This window comes from Ictidomys tridecemlineatus, chromosome 3, assembly GCF_052094955.1.
Source record: "Ictidomys tridecemlineatus isolate mIctTri1 chromosome 3, mIctTri1.hap1, whole genome shotgun sequence".
Taxonomy (NCBI): domain Eukaryota; kingdom Metazoa; phylum Chordata; class Mammalia; order Rodentia; family Sciuridae; genus Ictidomys; species Ictidomys tridecemlineatus.
This window is the reverse complement of record NC_135479.1, coordinates 172,194,245-172,217,024: the sequence shown is the minus strand read 5'-3', so window position 1 is coordinate 172,217,024 and position 22,780 is coordinate 172,194,245. Positions and strand designations below refer to the sequence as shown.

Sequence of the window (22,780 nt, the reverse complement as noted above, 5' to 3'; positions counted from 1 at the left end):
GACTGATGGGCATTGTACTGCAAGGCATCCTCCAGGCTGGGGTTCCTTTCTATTCTGGGTACCTCTGGGATGTAGGGCTTGGTTTTCAGTAGCTTCGAGGGATGAGCTGGTCTCCAAGAGGCAGCCTGAATGTATGTCTGTCCAGTAGCCCAGGCACTGGCACTTCCTGGGAGGTTCAGGGCCCATTGAGCCACACTGATGGTAGGGCTTGTCTCTTCTTGAGGTGATTGGAGCTCTTGAGCAGATTCAGCCATTGGCTCCTGGATGCTCAGGTCTAGACCTTGTTTTTGGCCCCTCTCAACTCTCTGCTCCTGTGTAACAACATATTCTGTTAATACACTACTCTCAGATCCCCTGCTCTGTGTAAGCCCAGTGAGGCAGTTGGCTTACCAGAAAATTCACATTTCCTCAGCTCTGGAGGCACTGGCAGGAGTGGAGGCTCAGAGCAGGAAAGTTATCCATTGCCCAGGCCCACTCCTTTTCTGGGTTCAGGCCTGGTGGCATGTTGGTCTCTGGACATGCCCTCCTGGGAGTCAGGGATCCTGAGATTGACAGACAGACTGCCATAGCTTCAGCTTCCCTACCAGGCCAAGGTGTGTACCTGGTCTAGGAAAAGGAGCAAATGATTCAGTCTGGTATGGACAGAACCTTTTTATAGTGGTCTGTCTTATACCTGATCTCAGAAGCCATATCCAATCATATGTGAGGAACATTCATTTGTATCACAAATTGAATGAAGAACCTGATAGGATTAAGGTGCAAATGGACTAATCCTGAAGGCATTGTTGAAATTCCTTGGTTTTGATTGAGTTAGATAATGAAAAGGTGGATGGGTGTGAGTGGCAAGATAGGCTGGCAGTTTCAAATCATTGTAAAAATTCTTTCCCTATTCCAGATAAACATAGACAAATTAGCTGGACATAGTGATGCACCCCTGTAATTCTAGTGTCCTGGGACCTGAGGGAGGAGGATCTTGAGTTCAAAGTCAGCCTCAGTAAGGATGAAGTGCTAAGCAACTCAGTGAGACCATCTCTAATAAAATACCAATAATAATAATAATAATAATAATAATAATACGGCTGAGGATGTGGATCCATTCTCAAGTGCCCCTGAGTTTAATTCCTGGTATCCAAAACACAAACAAACCAACCACATAAAGTAATGACTGTGTCCAATTCTGCATCCCATTTTATTTTTTCCGGTCATGCTGGTGATTGAATCTTAGGCTTTACCACTGAGCTTCTTCTTAGCCCTTTTTATTTTCTGTTTTGAGACAAGATCTGGCCATGTTGCCTAGTATGGCCTCAAACATGTGTTTTTCTTCCCTGAGTCTTTTCATTCACTGGGATTACCTGAATGGGTCACTGAACCCAGCTAATTCTCCCCATATGTGCAGGGATTGCCTGGTTTTAGAGACCAGACTCAGTGGTGCTGGATCATAGTTTTAAGACCATAAGCTAATTCATCCTAGAACTGGATGGAGTAGCTAAGTTTTAAAACATTCATGGCTAAGTAGGGAAATGAGTAAGAGTAGCAGGTTGTGTTGAGAAAAGGAGAGTCCTATGGCTATTTTGAATTGTAATTTTTCTTTTCTTTTTTTTTTATTGTAGATGGACACAATTTCTTTATTTTATTTCTTTATTTTTATGTAGTGGTGAGTATCAAACCTAGTGCCTCACACATGCTAGTGAGTGCTCTACCACTGAGACCCAACCCCAGCCCCTAGAATTGTAAATTTTCTAATCTATGCCTAGATTTTCTGCATTAAAGTGTATCTAAATTTCCTATGATTTTCCTGTCTAAAGGGCAAATCAATGGAGTTAATATCACATTATCCATAGTTTTTTTTTCCAGAATCCTAACCTTTTCTAATGTAAATAGGAGTATTTTATCCTAAGTTGTTCCCCTTTATCTACTTTCCTTTTTTTATGGCAATTCATTGCATTTCTATTTTATTTAAATGTGTATTTACCTAGCTCTGCTATAGCACAGGTGTAATCTGAGTGACTCTGGAACCTGCAGCAGGAGGTTTTAAAGTTCAAGGCCAGTCTCAGTAATTTAGAGACATCTTTCTTTTTCTTTTTCTTTTTGTTGTTATTGTTTGTTTGTTTGTTTGTTTGTTGTGCATGTGTTTGTGTTCATGGGTGTGTGCATTTTCTTCTGGTTTAGGAAACAATTCTTTTTCAGTAAGAATCATCTTAATGGGGCAAGGGGAGTTCAAGTATGGGTTAATCTGGCCATGAGCTCGGTAGTTGTGGCAGTACATCTAGATTCTTTACTCATTGGATACATTAAATGTCCACAAAACTCATATCTAAATCCTCAAGTTCAGCATTACTATTCCATATTTAAGGATGTCTGCCAAAATTGAGCACTTTTTTAGTCTATGGACCCTATGTTAGCCCTACTCTTTGGTCTAGACACACTAATCAACACCACCATTTTAACAGTGGAATGACACACATTTTTTGTTTGTTTCTTTTGGGGTTTTTGGTTACTAATGACTAAACCCAGGGGTAATTAATTAATTCTTAGTTAATCCCCTAGCCTTTTTAAATTTTATGTTTTAAGACAGGATCTCACTAAGTTGCATAAACCCTCACAAAGTTGCTTAGGGTGGCCTTGAACTCTGGAATCTCCTTTCTCAGTCTCTAGAGCTGCTGGGATTACAGGCATGAACCACTATGCCAACCCACATTGGTGGGTTTCAGACACTTGGTGGCCCTTTGGATATGCATACCCTTGATGGCTTGGCAGTTTCTTTGTGTTTTAAAAGTGAACACAAAGATTTGAACCTCTTTATTTGTAAGATTTTGTGGAGTTTTGTGTGTCAAGACAATAGTGAACCATTTTCACAGATCACCATGGACAAGTTATAGGAAGAGGAGTGATTCATTCTATAGGTGATTATATTTTCACTTGATGTACAAAGTTTTAGGAGACATATCTAATTTTATTAAGAATGAATTTTTAACATTTGTTGTTTGTTTGTTTGTTGATTTATTTATTTTTTTATTTGTGGTAGCATTGGGAAGTGAACTCAGGGCTTCATGCATGCCAGGCAAGAACTCTACCACTAATCTGCAATCAAAGCTCTTCTTTACAAGTTACTAAGATCTTTTTATGTACATTTCATCTGCAGCTTTTAACTCTGACATAGTAGCCTCTGATGTGCCTCAGCACACCCTACCTCTCCATTGTCCTGCAGTGGACATTTGTATTGCTGCTGTCCCCTATCACCACACATAATTGTCCCTATGCACCTGTGGGAGAATTTATCTAGGGCAGGTGCCCATAAACATAACTGTTTCCTCAAAAGAGTATTACCTGAACTTTCCTGAGCATTGCCAGATTGTTTTTTAGGGTGAATGCAGCATTTACTTTCCAACAATAGTGTTGTGCAGTACTGCATCCACACATGCAGCACTCCTCCATCTCTGTTCTCTCTTCTTTCTGTCTACTGTTGAGCAAGAAAATCAAATATCTCTTGCCTATTAGTAGGTAAACAAAGAGACATGAGTAAGAGAAAAATCTTACATTTGTCTGAAAGGTATAATCCCTCAAATTGAACACTCAGTACTTGTAGGACTCAATGATCATGGCCCAGGTTTAAAGATCAACATGTTTCTGGGAAGCCTCTCTCCAGGACTACATGAATGTGACCAAGAGAATCTGTCAGGGCAAGTGACTTCATGGCTGCTTTGCAGCAGGGCACTCTCCTGAGGCTGAATTTGAGTTTTTCTTTGTCATGGGCATAGAGTTCCAGGGAGGCAGGTAGGAGGAACTAGGCATGTTTCTTAGTATCTGGGCTGTAGGCAACTGATGGAGTCAAGGGAAGGCCCAATATAGCAGCCCCTATGGCTTACGGAGCAGTTTCCTGTAGAAATGTAGGGGAGTAGCCATGGCCTAGAATCTTCTGAGCTCAGTGTCAAAAGCAACTGGGATCTCAGTGTCATCTCTGCAGAATCCATAGCCTGCTTCACACAGGAGTAAATGGTCCATAATTTTGGCCTCTAGATCAGGAGAAACAGTGTTAGGGCTGAGAAAAGTGGCAAAGGATTGAGTGGCTGCTAAACATTCAGATGCTTATATATGGCTCTCTTGCACAGTCTTAATGTAGAGTTCATTTTGTTGGGTAGTGATGGTACTCTTGGAGGCAAATTGCTTCAGAAGGCTGGGTCTGATGAACTTCAGTGGAAAAGCAATCGTCTTCACTTAACTATTCTGTATATCTAAAAAGAATAAATCAAAAAAGCAAAACAAAAAGAAAAGCAATCATCTTGAATGCCATTATAATAAATCAAAATGGTATCAGTTATTAATTAGATTAAGGTTAAAATATTTTACAAAGGGTTACTTATTATGAAATGCCAATTTCTCTGTTTCCTTTACATATGTGATACCCTATGTCACATAGCATTTCTTTAGGGCATGTACCTTCTTCTTCTACAAATGCTTAATTCACTATTTCAAATCAAAGCACAGGCTATGCTATAGTTGAGAATGAAATTTAGGACCTCTTGGGGAAGACTGTTTGAGAGAAGGTCCATCTTCAATTCTTCAGTCTTCATTGGAATTCTCAGCTTCCTGTTTTGTTTCTGTACAGATAAATTTCTACATTAAAAGGATTAAGGAGAAGAGAGAGGTGGTGGGAGGGAAGGAAAGGGAGGGAGGGCAAGCTATAGACTTAAATACCAAATAACTAAATACGGGGTTCAGATTCAAATTCTTATCTCAACTTATAATAGATTCAAGTGACATTTAAATTTTCTAAGTCACAGTGGTGGTGATTGATTAACCTGTGAATGAGAACAAAATTGTTGATTTCAAAAAGTAGATTTTAGATATTAAGAAATCATATAGGTTATTCAGGCACAGTTTTCTCATACACCTGTAATCCTAGCTACTAGAGAAGCTGAGGCAGAAAGAGTGAAAATTTGAGGCCTGGCTGAGTAACTGTCTCAGAATGATAAAAAAGGCTGGGGATGTATCTCTGTTCTAAAGTGATCCAGCTTCAATGCTCAGTACTGAAGAAGGTAAAAGGAAATGAAAATAAAGTGACAGTTCCTGAAACATAATACAACTAATAACTCTTTTAAAGTTATATTTATTCTTACATGATTGGTACTGTTATGCTAAAAACATAACACCAATCAAGGACAAATGCATAAATGAGGCCATTTAAACATCTCCCTAATGTAAGGGGATTTTTCACATTTTTGTACCAGATCCACTTTATATTTATTTTCTTATTGAGACAGGGTCTTACTAAATTTCTCAGTTCTAAATTTCTCAGGTCTTACTAAAGTTCTAGGTTGTCCTAGAACTTCTACCACAATCTCCTGAGTAGATGGGATTACATGCATGACTCACTATTGCCTGGCTATCAGATTCACTTTAAAATTGTCAGAAGTACATATATTTAGCATGTTACAGGACCACAGTCTACTGTGTTTAATGATCCTTTTACTTTCAACGTCATAAACTCTGCATTAGTACTAACTTAAGCATATACAGAGTGCTTACCTTTTGCCACACGTTGTGAAAATAGCTATAAGTATGGCATGTTCCCTCTCAAATGTGGAATTTAAAATAAAATACTTTAACATAGAATAGGGATTATTAGGGACTGGGAAGGGGTGAAGAGAAGATGGAAGAAGAGTGGATGGATGTGATAACATGAATCCCTTCCCAATATGTACAGTTTAATATGTGCCAATAAATAAATCAATTTTAAAAGCACTACATATGCAAAAATGAATAAAATTCATTTTTTTCTCTCCTGTAGGAGCAGGCACATAATTCTGCAACTCTAAAGCTTCATCTGGAAAGAGAACAGGGTTGGGGGGAAATTCCCAAACTTGGAAAGCCTTGAAGAGACCAGAACCCAGTCTAGTTTACTAGGGCTGCTGAGCAGAATTCTTAAAGGCACAGAAATGACTTCCACATAGATAGGATTGGAGATTCTGTCTAAGCACCTGTCTGGTCTTGGCAGCCCCATGCTGCTGCAGATGAGGTCCTTGTCCCAGTAGATTAGTAGATGCAAAAGAACAGAAAGAAAGAAGAACCTGTTGGAGGCCATATGTGTCCCCTAGGGGCATTCCCACAGCCTGCTCCTGCTTTCTTGGTCTCTGAAACTCATTTCTGTTTCTGATCCACTGTCCTATGCTGTCATCCCCGCACAGGAGCCCTGCAGATTCACACCTTCCTCAGTTGGGTTGGAAAGGCACAGGGTGGAGTGGTGCCCAGATCTTGAGCCTGGAATATGCCTTGTCACAGGGACACTTTCCTTTCTGTGCCTTTCCTTTTCTAGACATTTAAGAAGTTTTGCAAATTAAATAAACCTTATTTGGTTTATGATAACATAATGATATTTGTCTTCATTGGTTTTATGGATTGTGAGAGAATATTTCTCAATGAAATTTTATCCCTGCTTCAAATAAACAAAAAAATAAGTAGTCATTTCATGAATTTATTCAGTTAGTTGTTAAGTAGGAGAGCAAAACAGTGAATGGGAAAACATAAGCCCCTTTTTTGTCCATTTGCCTTTTGGTTAAGCCCTGACTTTTGCCTTCTCATTCTCAACTTATCTGTTACCAGCACTAGCTTCTGCCTTGGGCCCTGGCTTCAATCCTATCCCTATCTTTCAGAATACCTTAAGTGAGTTCATGCCACACCTGTCATTGCAAGTACATAATTTGTTAAGGAATATTGAGATTTCCCCATTTATGTTGTTTTATTTAGAGTGAAAAAACTAGAGGGCCATTATGAAAGGTAGAGGGTGGAACATGACAAAAGAGCCCCTCTCAAGAATGAAGAAACTTATTTCCATGCTGAGGATACAAGGTGGCTGCATCCCTGTTCTACATATGCCATGTCCTGTCACCTGCCATTTGCCACAGTGGAGCTCTGGACTGTTCTGATGCTGAATTCCCTTAACTGTCCACACCCCACCAAATAGAGAACAAGGACTTTGGGTTATTTCCCCCTTTCAGCAGAAAGTAGCTTGGAGATGTCATTGCCCACTTTCCATAGAAATGGAAGCAAGAAATTGACAGTGGGGAAATGTAACAGGGGTTCATTTAAAACTTTGACTATATCCCTTGGGGTTTTGAAATTTACACGTTTTTTTTTTCTTTTCCCAACCTTCTTCTCCCTGATCTTCTCCCTAATCTTTTCCCTAACCTTCTCCTTCCTAATCCCATTTTCTCTGAATCACCTCTGTAAAAGCCCCCTGTTCCTGCTGATGGGCAGGATCACAGCCTTTAGGAAAGGAGTCCCCTGTGTTTCTCCTTTGCTAGCAAGGCAATAAACCTTCTTTTCCTTTTAATCACAAAAAAGGAGGGGAATTAATTTTGATTCTCAATTGAATGCATTTGGATTCTCTACTCTTTTTCTCCCATTAGATGTGAAAAGACAAAGACTCTTGATGTCTCATTGTTGCTAATTAGTATTCTATTTTTATGAAAAGTTGTTTTAGAAAGTAGAGGAAAAATATCTAAATATCTGAATATCAGTATTTGCTGAGAACATGATTCTATATCTAGAAGATCCAAAAAATTCCAACAACTTCTAGACAACTTCTAGAACTAATAAATGAATTCAGCAAAGTAGCAGGATATAAAATCAACACCCATAAATAAATCCATTCTTGGGGCTGGAGTTGTGGCTCAGTGGTAAAGCACTTGCCTTGCATGTGTGAGGCCCTGGGTTTGATCCTCAGTACCACATAAAAATAAATAAATAAAACAAAGGTATTGTGTCCAACTACAACTAAAAAAAAATAAAAAATATTAAATCCATTCTTATACATCAGCATTGAGTTCACTAAAGGAGAAACTAAAAAAAAAAAACTATGCCATTCACAGTAGCCTCAAAAAATAAAATAAAATACCTGGGAATCAATCTAACAAAAGAGGTTGAAGACCTCTACAATGAAAACTACAGAATATTAAAGAAAGAAATTAAAGAAAATCTCAGGAGATGGAAAGATCTCCCATGCTCCTGCATAGGCAGAATTAATATTGTCAATTGTCATAATACCAAAAAGTGTTATACAGCTTTAATGTAATTCCTATTAAAATCCCAATGACATTCTTCATAGAAATAGAAAAAGCAATCAAAAAATTTATTTGGAAAAATAAGAGACACAGAATAGATAAAGCAATCCTTAGCAAGAAAAGTGAAGCAGGATACATCACAATACCAGACCTTAAACTATACTACAGAGCTATAATACTTATAATGCCATGGAATTGACACCAAAATAAACTTGTAGATCAGTGGTACAGAATAGAAGACACAGAGACAAACCCACAAAAATGCAGTTATTGCATACTAGACAAGGGTGCCAAAAACATTCACTGGAAAAAATGTAGCCTATTCAACAAATAGTGCTGGTAAAACTGGAAATTTTTAAAATTCATATGCAGCAAATTGAAATTAAACTTCTATCTCTCACCCTGCACAAAATCAACTCAAAGTGGATCAAAGACTTAGGCACTAGAATAGAGACCCTGCACCTAATAGAAGAAAAAAATAGATCCAAATCTTCACCACTTTAGCCTAGGATCTGACTTCCTTAATAAGACTCCTAAGTTCAAGAAGTAAAATCAAGAATCAATAAGTGGGATGGATTCAAATTAAAAACTTCTTCTCAGCAAAGAAACAATTAATAATGTGAGGAGAGAGCCTACAGATTGGGAGAAAATCTTTACCACATGCACCTCTGATAAAGCATTAACCTCTAGGATATATAAAGAACTCAAAAAACTTAACACCAAAAAAAAATATAAATTAAATAACCTAATCAATAAATGGGCTAAGGAACTGAACAGACACTTCACAGAAGAAATATAATGGATCATCAAATTTATAAAAAAAAAACTGTTCATCATTTCTAGCAATTAGAGAAATGCAAATCAAAACTACTCTAAGATTTCATCTCACTCCTGTCAGAATGGCAATCATTAACAATACAGGCAACAATAAATGTTGGTGAGGATGTGGGGAAAAAGATACACTTATACTTGCTGGTAGGATGGCAAATTGATGCAACCACTATGGAAAGCAGTATGGAGATTCCTCAGAAAATTGGGAATGGAACCACCATTTGACCCAGCTCTCCCACTCCTTGGTTTATACCCAAAGGACTTAAAATCAGCATACTATAGTGACACAGCCACATCAATGTTTATAGCAGCTCAATTCACAATAGCTAGACTATGGAGCCAACATAGGTGTCCCTCAATAGGTGAATGGGTAAAGAAAATGTGGTATATATACTCAATAGAATATTACTCAGCTTTAAAGAAGAGCGAAATTATGGCATTTGCCAGTAATTGGTTGGAGTTGGAGAATATCATGCTAAATGAAATAAGCCAATCCCACAAAACAAAGATGAAATTTTTTCTCTAATATGTGGATGCTAGTTCAAAATAAGGTGGAGGGCACTAGGAAAGAATAGCATTACCTTAGATTAGGTAGAGGGAAGTAATGGGAGAAAAGGAGAGGGGATGTGGAGATAGGAAAGATAGTAGAATGAAAAAGACATTATTCCTGTATGTGTATATAGGACTATATGACCAATATGATTCTGCAACATACACATTCAGAAAAATGAGAAATTATATGTAACGTATGTATGATATATCAAAGTGCATAAATGCATTCTACTGCCATGTATAACTAATTAAAACAAAAAAATTTTAAATGCAATGGGAGTTATACTTAAAGGGTAAGAGTGCTGATATTAATTAGAGAAAATAGAGTAAGGGAATTATGGCAACAGATAGATTCATTGATTCTACTAAGTGTTAAGTATTTTTAAAAAGCCATGGTTTAGGAGCTGAGGTTGTAGCTCAGTGGTAGAGCACTCATCTAGCATGTGCAAGGCCCTGGGTTTGATCCTGAGCACCACATAAAAATAAATAAATAAATAAATAAATAAATAAAGATATTCTGTCCAGTTACAACTAAAAAAATAAAAATAAATAAAAACCCTGGCTCAAATTCTCTTTTAGATAATTAATACAGGCAACTATGATGGATGTTGTCTCATTAGGGAAATAATCTTGCAGCACCTTTCCCACAACTATCCCATGTTCAGACAGTTATGTTCACAGTAGGTTGTAGGGAAACATAAGAATGTTTACACCAGTTTCATAGAACAATGATGTAACAATACATTAATGTAATATATTATATTTAATTTTTATTAAATTTAGGTTTTAAAACTTATACCATTAAAATAACATAAGAATATTATACATTAAAATATAAATTTTATATTATTTATTATATATAAATATACAACAATATTGTTATGAGAAAATAAAGTCTTTATAATTTAACAATATCAAAATATGTTAACATAAAGTGCTATAAAATAATTTTATATTATATTATTATAAATGTGATAATAAGAATAATTAATACAGAATGATTTTTCCCTATCTTGAAAGGGACTGGCAGTCAATTTCTCCCTATTTTTAAAGACAGGGAAAGGAATGGGTTCTTAGTTCAATGAACTTCAGTCTATCATGAAGGAACAAAGACTAAGTTTGAAAAGAAAAAAAAAGAACTTTAGGGAAGTCTAGGGGAAAAAAAAAAAAGCAAAGTTGTTCCCTAAGACCAACAGGATACATGAAGATGAAGGAAAAAGAAAGAGGAATGTGTGAGTGGGCTGGGGGTATGGAAAAGTTTCTTAAGACTTTAGAGCTCCGTGGTGTGTATCTGTAATTTCAGCTACTCTGGAGACTAAAACAGAAGGATCACAAATTTAAGATCAGCCTTGGAAAATTAGCAAGATCTTATCTCATAAATTTTAAAAATTAATAATAATAAAAAGGGTTGGGTATATATCTCCATGGTGGAATGTCCATGGGTTCAACTACCTGTACCACCAAGAAGATAAAGAAGGAGAGGGTTAAGGAGAAGAAAAGGAGAAGTTGTAAGCCATGGTTCAAACCAGTAATCAATCCCAGTTATTCTGGAGGCTGAGAAAGGAGGGTGGCAAGTTGGAAAGCAGGCTCAGCAATTTAGTGAGTGAAGGGAAAGCAAGGAATGAGAAACAAGTAAGCGAGAAATGAAAGACGGAGACCAGGCAGAGATACACCTGACAGTTTGTTTGTCAGAGCTGAAAAATAAAGGCCATCTCTCTATAGGAGAGAGAGGCAAAACAGGCTTGGGTTCTGAAACTTTTACAGGGCAGACTCAGGAATCAGAGCCAGGGGGTCCTAATGTGGGCAGTTAAGGGTGGGGTTGGTATGAGGGAGTGGTGAACCTTTTCAGAAATGCCTTTGGGCAGGAAGAAAACTTTTTCCTTAAAATGGAGGCTGTCACATAAGATGGACATCCAGATGGTAAGCAAGGACCTTATAATAAGAGCCTAAGCAACTTAGCAAAACCCTGTCTCAAAATTAAATATAAAAAGGACTGGTGATGTAGCGATGTAGCTAAGGGGTAAAGCATTCCTGGCTTCAATACTCAGCACAACCACTATAAAGAGAGTGGGAGAACATTGCCCAGGATTATCTGGGTAGATGGATGTGGCCAATGGTGCTATTAATAATTACTCGGGGATGGATTGTCTTTAAATGCAAGCATATATTCAATCACACCAATCATCAAATATAAACAATTAATGCAAAAGTGTTGAGTGTGCTGGAGCACCCCAACTGGCATTCAATGAAAACTAATTAAAAATTATAAGCTAATGACACAATCCTAAGGGCAACCTCGAGCTCCAAATCAACTCCACTGCCAGGTTACTTCTCTTAGACAAAGAGTAGAGATGTCCTTGTCTGGTGGTTCTCTCCAGCCAACAATTGAATGTCAGGAAATGGTGGAGTTGATCTGGGGATGGGCAACCTGTCGGCATGTCTCTCTGATGTCCTCAGAACAACCTCCTTGATGTGGCAGGACAAGTGATTTAAATAAAGTTCCAAGTTGGTGGTGGACGTTGGTAATTGATTTCACCCATTGAAAGTCAAAGTCCACTGATTATGTCCATCGACATAATGTATATTTGCAACAGGACACGTTCTTTGTGCATGTCCATGAAGCTGTGCTCTCTATCAATTGTAATCAGTCATTGTTAAGTGTGCCTATTGCTAATGCTCCTTACAGCTTCTTATCAATTGCAACCAGACATGACAAAGCATGCCTATGGCTACTGCTCCTTATGGTCAGCAACCTAATGAGTCCCAGCATGTCCCAACAATTCCATGGCAGATGCTTCTTAAAATGGAGAAAGCACCTCTATCAGGATTATTGGTCTTGCACTCAGAAGCTTCTTGGGAACTGAGCCACCACCTGCAGTTGTATTGCTTTCATTCAAGAAAAAGTCTCCAATACCTGCACCAGGGGACAGTGATAACTGCCTTCCCTTGGGGTCCATGAGGATATCATTCCTCCATCATCTACCCTACTAGGGCTAGGAGGACTTGCAGCCAACACCATCTCCCACTTCAATACCTGCTGTGATAGGCAAAGGTGCAACTTATGCAGTCAAGGGGGAGAAATAAAGAATGTCCACGTGCTTCTGCCCTTTCAGTGCTTTATTTACTCAAATCACTCAATATAATTTTACTCTATAGGTTCTTTTATTTATTTATTTTATTCATTTTAGTTGTTGAAGGACCTTCATTTTTTATTTATATCTGGTGCTGAGAATTGAACCCAGTGCCTCACATATTCAAGGTAAGTGTTCTACCACTGAGCCACAACCCCAGCCCCATCACTCTATAGGTTCTTAATCAAGAAAATGACAATCTTTAATACTAGGCACTGCAATAGACATAATCAATCCACAGCAAACAATTCTAGATTAACCCTAAACACTGTAAACACTCTTAATCATAACAGGCTCATGACACACATTCCCTCTACATGCTAAGCTCAAGCCTTAGGCTCTAAGTTAAACAGATGCACACTCACTCAGGCTGAAGTGATCAGGTCAGGGACTAATGTAGGCTTCTCCTGTGGTGGTGCTGATGGCCAGTTTAGAAGAGGGTCATAGGAAGAAGTTGCATTTCTCACCAGGGTCAAGATATGGCTGGAGAGTTTGAAAATGGTGAGGGAAAAGCAGAGGATCAGGCAAATTGCACATTGGGATGTCAATCCTGGTCCTCATCAGGCTCTCTAGCATGAGGGAATCAGTGTCGGCTGGCTAAATGTCTGTTCCTTTGCTCCATCATTTATACTAAATTTGGGGGCTTCTGACCACCCTTTCAATCCTTGTCAGCTACTACCAGATTTCTCAGTGATATCATTTGCCCTGAAGTTAAATCATCTGATGGTTAAAGCATCAGGTGGTCCTAAACCTGATATTCTTGCCTCTCCCCATTTTGGGGCTAGGGCAACATGACACAGACCTCACTCTGAGTTTGTCAGGTTGGGGAGAAGTGAAGTGTTTATGTCAGGACTATGCCTGATTATCATATTAGAGGGATCCATAGTTGTACCTGGTGGGGCTGCAGGTTTCAAAGTAGAGTTTTAAAATGGGGTTGCTAAGGCTAAGGCCTAAGGCCATCCTTAGAATACCCAGTGCACACAATACTACAGACACCATGAATCCCAAGTGGGGAAAATGACTGATGGGTCTGGACTGGGTCCCAGTGGAGCAGGAGTAAGGGCATATCCAACATCTCTAATTGGGAGAGAGTTGGTAAATTAACTTGACTTGGTTAAGCACCTAAGGTAAAGCACCTTGACTCTGTAGGAGATTTCTTGCATCCTGCAATATTTATTAAAACATCTCTTACAACAATTACAAATATTTACAGGGCTGGTGTTGTGGTTCAGTGATAGAACTCTCACCTGGCATGTATGAGGCCCTGGGGCTGATCCTCAGCACCACATAAAGATAAATAAAGGCATTAAATGAAATAAATCAATAAAATATTTACAAATGTAAAAGAGGAAATGAAAATTATTTAAAGCTGAGCTAGGGGTGTAGTTCATTGGTAGAGCACTTGCCTTGTTGTAGGGACAAACAAGACAAGGCACCTAAGATAGCAGGAAAATGTTTTATTTGGCTGCATCCAGGTTCAGAAAGCACAGCTTTTGCTATAATCAATTAATCCTCCTGAACCTCGAGTTCAGGTAGTTTCAGAGTTTTATACCCAGCATTTAAGGGAAGGGACTCAGAAGTCACAGTCTTCAAAAATTTACATAAAAGCAGCCTTTTCTTTCCCTGTTTGGGAAAGTTAACCCTTCAAGGACAACACCTGAGAAGGAGAAAGCTTCTTCTCCCCTTTCTTTCCTCCCCCTGCCAGTTGTTATCATGGAGTCCAGTTGGTAACTTATCTTAAAAATGTAGACATCTCTGTGAATCCCCAGCTCAAAGCCAGATCTTGTTTTCACATTTCTACAAACTACTATGCTGGATATGTTTGTGAAAAACTAGTAAGGGGGTGCCCAGCACCTGGAGTGATGGTATCTTCTTGGCCAGTGGCCAACTAAAACAGAGCAATATGAAAATAGGAAGTTTATCTACATTGAACTCTTTTGCAGAGACTCTTTTGCTGACAGTCCTAAAATCAGCCATGGTGAAGATTTCTGGAGAGGCTGAATTAAGACTTTTCAATGGAGAAAGGGGTTTCCACTTCAGTTACTTTGTGCATTCTCTATGCTAGGCACTATTCTAATTCACCAAGAATTTGCATGCTAGACACTATTTTAAACTGGTGCAGATATTAATTCATTTGATCCTCATAACTGGCCATTGGGATAGGTATTATTATTATCATGATCATCATCATCATCACCTCTCATAGATAAGGAAATTAAAGTCCAGAGATTAAGTAACTTCCTTGAGACAACACAGTCAGTAAGAGTAAGAGCCAGGAATTCAAATTCAAACAATCCACTTCCACCAACTCTTCTTTCCTCACACCCTTCCTGACACTGGGGATTGAATGAAGGAACACAGTACCATTGAGCTACACCCCCAGAGTTTTTAAACTTTGAAACAGAGACTCTCTAAATTGCCCAGTCTGGTCTCAAACTCAGCCTCCATAATAGTTGGGACCATAGGAAAGCACCAACCTCTATGCCTGGCCACAGAGCATGCTCTTAACTAAATCAGGCTTCATCATCATCCTTGTCATCGTCGTCGTCATCATCATCATCATCATCATCATCACCATCATCACCACCCTCATCTTGAACCATAAACAGAGGGTGATAAACAGGCATTAATATGTACATATTAATTGATTATTAAAGTTTTGTTTACACAACAAATGTTTTCATAAAATGTGTACATCACTCATGTAAACTAAGTTATATTTTAAGTAAAAATTTTGACTTGCAAATGAAAAAGTACATATGGAATCATTCTAGAAATGTTAAAAAGATTTTTAGGTCAAAAACTATAAGAGGGGATAGGGTTATAGCTCAGTAGTAGAGCACTTGCCTAGCATGTGTGAGGAACTGGGTTCAATCCTCAGCACCACATTAAAAAAATAAATAAATAAAATAAAGATATTGTGTCCATCTACAACTAAAAACATTTTTTAAAAACTGTAAGAAAACTTAGGTCTCATTCTTTATCTTGTTTGTTTGTTCGCACTGAGGATTTAACCCAGGCATCTTTACCACTGAACTACATTTATTCTAAGACAGCAACATTAGGTTGCTTAAGGCTTTGCTAAGTTGCTGAGGCTGATCTCGATTTTGTAATCCTCCTGTCTCAGCTTCGCAAGTCACTGGGATTACAGGTATGCCACACTGGGCCCACCTACTTTCTCTTCATATACGTTTGCTATAAAAATCGTTCAATTAATAATTCGTACTTGTGCCAGGCCCAGTGGCACATGCCTGCAATCCCAGTGACTTGAGAGGCTGAGACAGGAGGACACAAGTTTAAGACCACCCCCCAGCAATTTAGCCAGAACCTGAACAACTTATCAAGACACTTTCTCAAAATTTAAAAATAAAAAAGGGGGGCTGGACAGGTTGGGGGTATAGCTCAGCAGTAGAGAGTTTGCCTCATACATGCAAGGTATTGGGTTCCATCCTCAGCACCACATAAAAATAAATAAAGATATTTTGTCCATCTACAACTAAAACATAAAAATTTTTAAAAAGGGGGGGCCTGGGAATGTGGTTCTGTGGTTAAGTGTCCCTGGGTTTAATCCTCAATACCAACTAATAAAAAAAAAAAAGAGTAAAAGAATTTCTACTTGCTCTCATGTAAATAGAATGACCAAGTACAAAGGACTTTATAAGCCATTCTGAAATAACAAAAAATATAGAAATATAAGCCATAATTATCTGTCATTTATACCTCAACAGAAGCAGAACAGTCTTCATTTGTATCCATTATAAATGGACACATAGATTCATACACATCCTTGGAAAAATATCTTAAAGCCTGGGGGTTGGGTTGTGGCTGAGTTGTAGAGTGCTTGTCTCACATGTGTGAAGCACTGGGTTCAATTCTCAGCACTGCATATAAATAAGTGAATAAAATAAAGGTCCATCAACACTAAAAAATATTTTTTAAAAATCTTTTTTTTTTGAGAGACAGAGAGAGAGAGAGAGAGAGAGAGAGAGAGAATTTTAATATTTATTTTTTAGTTTTCGGTGGACACAATATCTTTCTTTGACATCTTTCTTTGTATGCGGTGCTGAGCATCGAACCCGGGCTGCACAGCATGCCAAGCGAGCGCGCTACCACTTGAGCCACATCCCCAGCCCCTAAAAAAAATCTTAAATCCTATATAATAATATTCAGTCCGTGTTGATTGCCACTGGGGAAATGTGATTACTACTCTGACAGGGACTTAAGTTTTCTTGAATCTCTTTTTTTTAAAAAAAACTGAGATGAAATAATATTATAAAGAAATAGCATCAGACGTAATTTGACCAGAGGGACAATAAAGAATTCAATTTCTGGGGCAGGGGTTGTGGCTCAGTGGTAGATGCTCACCTAGTATGTTTGAGGTGCTATGTTCGATCCTCAGCACCACATGCAAATAAACAAATAAAATAAAGGTATTGTGTCCAACTATGATTTATTTATTTATTTAAGAATTAAATTTGTGTGCATTATAGTGGTACCCACCTGTAATTTCAAAATAAAAAAGGACTGAAATGTAGCTCAGTAATAGAGTGCTTGGCCAGCAAGTGGGAGACACTGATTTTGATCCCCAGTATAACAAATTAAATTAAAAAATAGAGTTCATACCTTCAAAAGTTTCAGGCACAAATTTAGTAACTTATTTACATTATTGGACATCTAAGAAATCAAAATATTGTCCAGAGATTCTCATGTTCCACATTTTGTACCTGATACAGTTTTTTTTTAAATTTTTATTTTTAGATGGACAAAATATCTTTATTTATTTATTTAATTTTATGTTGTGCTGAGGATTGAACCCAATGCCTCACAAGTGCTAGACAGCACTCTACTACTGAGCCACAAAATTAGTCCTGTACCTGGTACTCTTCAAGTGATAATGGAATTAAAGGCCTGTGCTCATCTGTGATGAGCAGCTTCCCACTCTGACTCCTAACCAGAGCTCCTGCCCTGGAGGAGCTCAGGCTGTGATAAGAGGGGGTTGGGATATAATGTGACACAACTAGATAGCCAGGGTATTGTGTCCAACCCCCACTCAAAGCCATTATTCTAAAAAGTATGGCTCCATGTTAATATGGAAGGATATTAATATAAAATTAATTAATAATCCACATTTAATTTTATTGTGTAAATGGAAATATTACTGGAACATTATTGTTATTTTAAACACTTATTTTATGTGTTTTTGTATATCACAACTTTATATGTTATGATATACAAAATGCAATAATTCAAGCTACAAAATACAATATAATCCAATAATCTCTCTCTCTCTCCCTCCCTCCCTCCCTCTCTCTCTCTCTCTCTCTCTTAAGAAATGGAAAAAATACTGGGAGAAAGTGGTATTCTTTGATTTGGTTCCTGTACCCCCTCTCACCTCAGGTTACCAGGCAATAAGATCCTGATTAGTGTCTCTTAGTTCTTGGAAATCCGTGTCAGTGCTGTCTAGAATAGGCAGGGCTTTTTTTTAATAAAAATTTATCTGACCCAGAATAAAGAAGACATTATTGAGGACTATTGTGATAGGTCAAAGCATTTAGACTTTTGCAGTATGGAAGAATTTTTTGTTTTTGTTTTTGACATTGAGCACAAGTGTAGTCAAGGAACAGGCTGGTGGTAATGGTGGATAGAAAATGAGTACAACACATCAAGAGTAGGGGGGATTCTTACTAGAATTACTGAGCAGGATACTTGCTGAAGGCAGGCTAGTGTGATGAGACATCAAGGGTGGGGAGAGTGAAGAATTTGATTAAATATTAAGAGTGATAAAAAGCCGGGGTAGGGAGATTCTGTCTAAACTAGGCTATGGAAATTGAGGCTTAGTTGAGAAAAGTGCACATAGGAACATGGTTAAAGTTGATCAGAATGAGCTCTGTTAAATTCAAATGCATAGACAGCACTGAAAGAGATCCCCTTTGAAATTACCAGCAAGTTCTGACCAAGCTCCTGTCAAGAAAGCTGAAATTCACACATTCTCCAGCTACATAGCCAAGCTACATCTGTACATATATACCTCTTGTCTTTTATTTCTATAAATTGTGATCAATTTCTTTAGGGCCTGGAAGAGAAACAATCTAGCTGCTTCTTCCCAGTTTGGTCAACAAGCATAAAATTTGTATTTCCTTGCTTCCTTATTTCTTATGCATTGGGACAACTGAGTTTTGCCTGCAGGGTTGCTGGCCAGGCGGGTTATCTGGCTGACTGTCAGTAACAGCATCAACACCTAAAATTAAAGCAGAATCTGGCTGGGCCCTATTGTCTATAATCCTAGTTACTCTAGAGGCTGAGACAGTGGGATCAGGAACTTCAAGGCCATCCTGGGCAACTTGGCAAGACCCTGGCTTGATATACGAAAAGATGGGCTGGGTAGGTGTAGCTCAGTGATAAAATATTTGCCTAGCATTCAAAAGACCCAGGTGGAATCCACAGTGCCACTCGGGCATGTGCACCTGCATGCGCATGCATACAGGCACGCCCCCACCACACACAAACACACATACACACACTGAAATAACAACAAATCTAGAAAACAGAATCTGGTTCACTTAGGGCATCAGTTTAAATTGAATTCTTGCCTGTCTTGGAGAAGGGAAGGAAATTATCAAAATTTGTAAGTCCAACATGTACTCTCTTTCTCAAAAGTTTTCAGCTGGTATGTCACCAGCCACCCCCATGCTTGGGTAGAACTCAGGGCATCGCCCATGCTAGGCAAGCACTCTACCACTGAATTACAACCCCAGCCCTAGTTTTCACCAGCATCATGGTCCACTGAACTGTCCTTGAGTCTTGGGGTCTCAGCAGCTCCTCATTGTTGAACTCCTTGTGAGTCTCCCGTTTGTTCTGTACCATCAAGAAGCACCAGGCCCCATGTCCATAATCTGCCACACCTATTTATCCTCCTGACCTCTAGGACTATGAACATGTACATTACTCTCCTAAACTTTTCAACTTCTTATTTAATGGGTTTGACTTTCCCCCTGAGTACATGGATTTCTGAAGACATTGCAGGCAGTTCTGAAAGGGTGAATAAACAAGAAACTAATCTGAAATCTAACTACGGAAACCCTGGAAAGGAAGTTTCCAGAGCTATTTCTACCTCTACCCTGCTGACTTTGGCATCCCCCCTCCCCTCCAAAAAAGTGCCTTTATATTCTCCAAAGAATTAACCTAAAAGAGGAGATGGCTCTGGATTACTAAGAATCTTTTCTACGTAGTTTTGGGATATCCTGAATGTACCCTCTTCCTCTTCCCCAACACAGATGCAGCTTGAGTAGAGGGCAGGGATTATCATGCTTAAGCAATCTCCGGAGTTTTGACTTCCAAAGAGCTTTGAGCTTTTTGGTTTGTAGACATGGGTTAGTGGAGCTCTTCCAGACCTTCTGGAGGGTACCTTAATGTAATGATTTCTTCAGGCAATTTTAACTTTAACAGATGGAAAAGTGACTCCGTTTGGAGGTGCAATAACCAACTCATTTCAGGAGTGGTGGAAAGGGGTAAGTAATTATTAGTGTGGAGAGGATCATTTTGACATGAAGGCAGATATTAGTCTGCCTTCATTCATCTTCAGTGTTTAGAATTATTGTAATTCCAGCCACTCCAGAGACTGAGGCAGGAGGATTGCAAGCTCAAGGATGCAAACTATCCTTAGGCCTCAGGGTCTGAGCTGTCTTTCTAGTTAGAAAACCTCTGGGTGTTCTGGCTGCTCTGGGAACATCTCCTTGCTCCCTGGATTGTGACCTATGCTTCACCTCCTGTATGACTGGGTGGCACCTTTGGAGATTTACTTTTTTTGCATAGTATATTATGCTAAACATTCTTTTTAGGTCCTCCAGGTCTTGGTACTAAATTTAAATGCAGCCTGCTCTTTCTTTCCTTTGTCTTCTTTGTCTTGTGAAGGAGAATCAGAATTCTTTGGTTGACCACTCAACCCCTCCCTACCTCTCCTGACTCTGATTGGTCTGTTGTTCTCAGAACTATCCTGCTCTGCCCACTGTCTGTGTAAGATATCTGCTTCTATTGCCCCTTGCTGTTTCTGGATTTTTCTGTGGATGACCCTCAACTGACCTTAGGACTGCAGCTTTAATCTCCTTCTTGTTTGCCCCTTATAGTTCTTTTTTGCTTTTTGGTATTGGGGTTCAAATATGCCTCATAATCCTAGGAAGCACTCTTCCACTGAGCTATGCCCCTAGCACCTTAGTAGATCTTCTTAAGAAGATTTGTGCCTCTGTATCATTTAGAAAATGAAATAATTTTATTTTACTAAATTGTGAAAATAAAGGGTTTATTTTAAAATTCAAGTGATGTAGAAATGTTTCATAAGGAAGTAGTCATGGAAATCATAATACAATGTGATTTCAGTATTAATATTTTCATAACTAATTTGAGAATATCACCCTATTTGTGTTTTACATGCACATATAATACGTAAATTTACCTGAATGAACTCATATTTTGTTCCCTGGTATTTAAAATTTTTTATTCTTATTTATTTATTTAATAGCACCAGGAACTGAACCCACGGCACTTAATCCTTGAGCCATATCACCAGCCCATTTTTTATTTTTTTATTAGAGACAGTGTTTTACCAAGTTGCTAAGGGCCTTATAATTTGCTGAGACTGGCATTGAATTCTCAATCCTCCTGCCTCAGGTCCCCTAGTGGTTGACTTCCAAACATGAGCCTCTACTCTTGACCTGTGGGTGACCTTCTAAGAAGGGTTTTAAAGTGTGGGGAGTGATGCTGAATGTAGCACAAACTCCTGGCTTTTCATTTCTTTGTGAACACAAGGGTGGTGGTACCTGCATCATGCACTTCTTCAGTGGAGTGGAAGGATTATAATTTAAAATTTTTAGCATCAGATTGAGTTTTTGGTGGGTGCAAAGAGATGAAAACTATTCTTACGCTTCAGGGTCTGAGCTTTAGGTCTTATTAGAAAACCTGTGGGTGTTCTGGCTGTTCTGGGAACATCCTCTCTCCCCCTAGATTGTGACCTGTGCTTCAACTCCTGTATGACTGGGTGGCGCCTTGGGAAATCTACATTATTTGCATAGTATTCTATGCTAAGCATTCTCCTTAGGTCCTGGATATTTTGCCTTCAGAGGCTATGGCAGGAGGATTGCAAGCTCAAGGATGCAAACTATTCTTGCCTCAGGGACTGAGCTTCTGTCTAATTAGAAGACTTGTGGGTGTTCTGCCTGTTTTGGGAACATCTCCTCTCCCCCTGAATTGTGACCTGTGCTTCACCTCCTATATGACTGGGTGGCACCTTTGGATGCCACCTGCTCTTTCTTGCAGAAGGGTCTTGCAAAGTTGCTTAGGGCCTCACTATGTTGCTGAGGCTGGCTTTGAATTTGCACTCCTCCAGCCTCAGCCTCCAGAGCCGATGGGATTACATGCGTGCACCATCGCACCTGGCTCTTTCCCTGCTACTGTATGTGACAGTTTATCTTAAGGTTTTGTCATGTCAGTAAATGGAAACACAAATAACTTAAAAACATTTGTGGAACATTTTCTTTCTTTCTTTTATTTATTTATTTTTTTGTTTTGATGACCACAGTACCTTTATTTTATTTACTCATTTCTATGTGGTGCTGAGGATGGAACCCTGTGCCCGATGCGTGCGACATGAGTGTTCTTCCACCAAGCCACAATCCCAGCCCTGGAGCATTTTTTTAATATTTATATTTTTAGGTGTAGATGGACACAACACAATGCCTTTATTTTTATGTGGTGCTGAGGATTGAACCCAGGTCCCGCCTGTGCTATGCGAGCGCTCTACCGCTGAGCTACAATCCCAGCCCCCCTGGATCATTTTTGATATTTGCAAAAGTTGAGAGATTGTGCTTTTTCCACTTTTGCCCCTCTTCAATAGTTCTTCATGCATGGCCAGCAAAACCATTGCATTAAATGTTCTATTTTGTATCTCTCAAAGCTAAGTTTTCATAAATACTGAAGACTATCAACGGTAATTCATTATTATTGTCACACTGGTGGTGTTTGGATTTTCTTAGTTTTCTCAAAACATGAAAAGTTTGTTTGCCTCATGGTCTAAATAACTTCTCAAAGGTTGAGTGATATTTTGTTTGGATGCACTCTAATTTATTCCGCCCTATTGAGGAAGTGGTGATGCCAGAAATGTACCATTAGCAGTGCCGAAACTTATCTCTTAAGGGGAGGAGCCTTTAACCATGA

The 22,780-nt window shown here is 38.8% G+C and overlaps 1 long non-coding RNA gene across 1 annotated transcript in view; it reads right to left on the bottom strand.

Moving 5' to 3' along the window:
* Positions 1-2,999: 2,999 nt before the first annotated feature.
* Positions 3,000-22,780, bottom strand: part of LOC144376445 (uncharacterized) — a 542,546-nt gene continuing 522,765 nt past the window's right edge. Inside the window, exon 2 of the long non-coding RNA XR_013436941.1 lies at positions 3,000-4,232. This is a non-coding gene — a long non-coding RNA (uncharacterized LOC144376445). The remainder of the gene's footprint in view (positions 4,233-22,780) is intronic.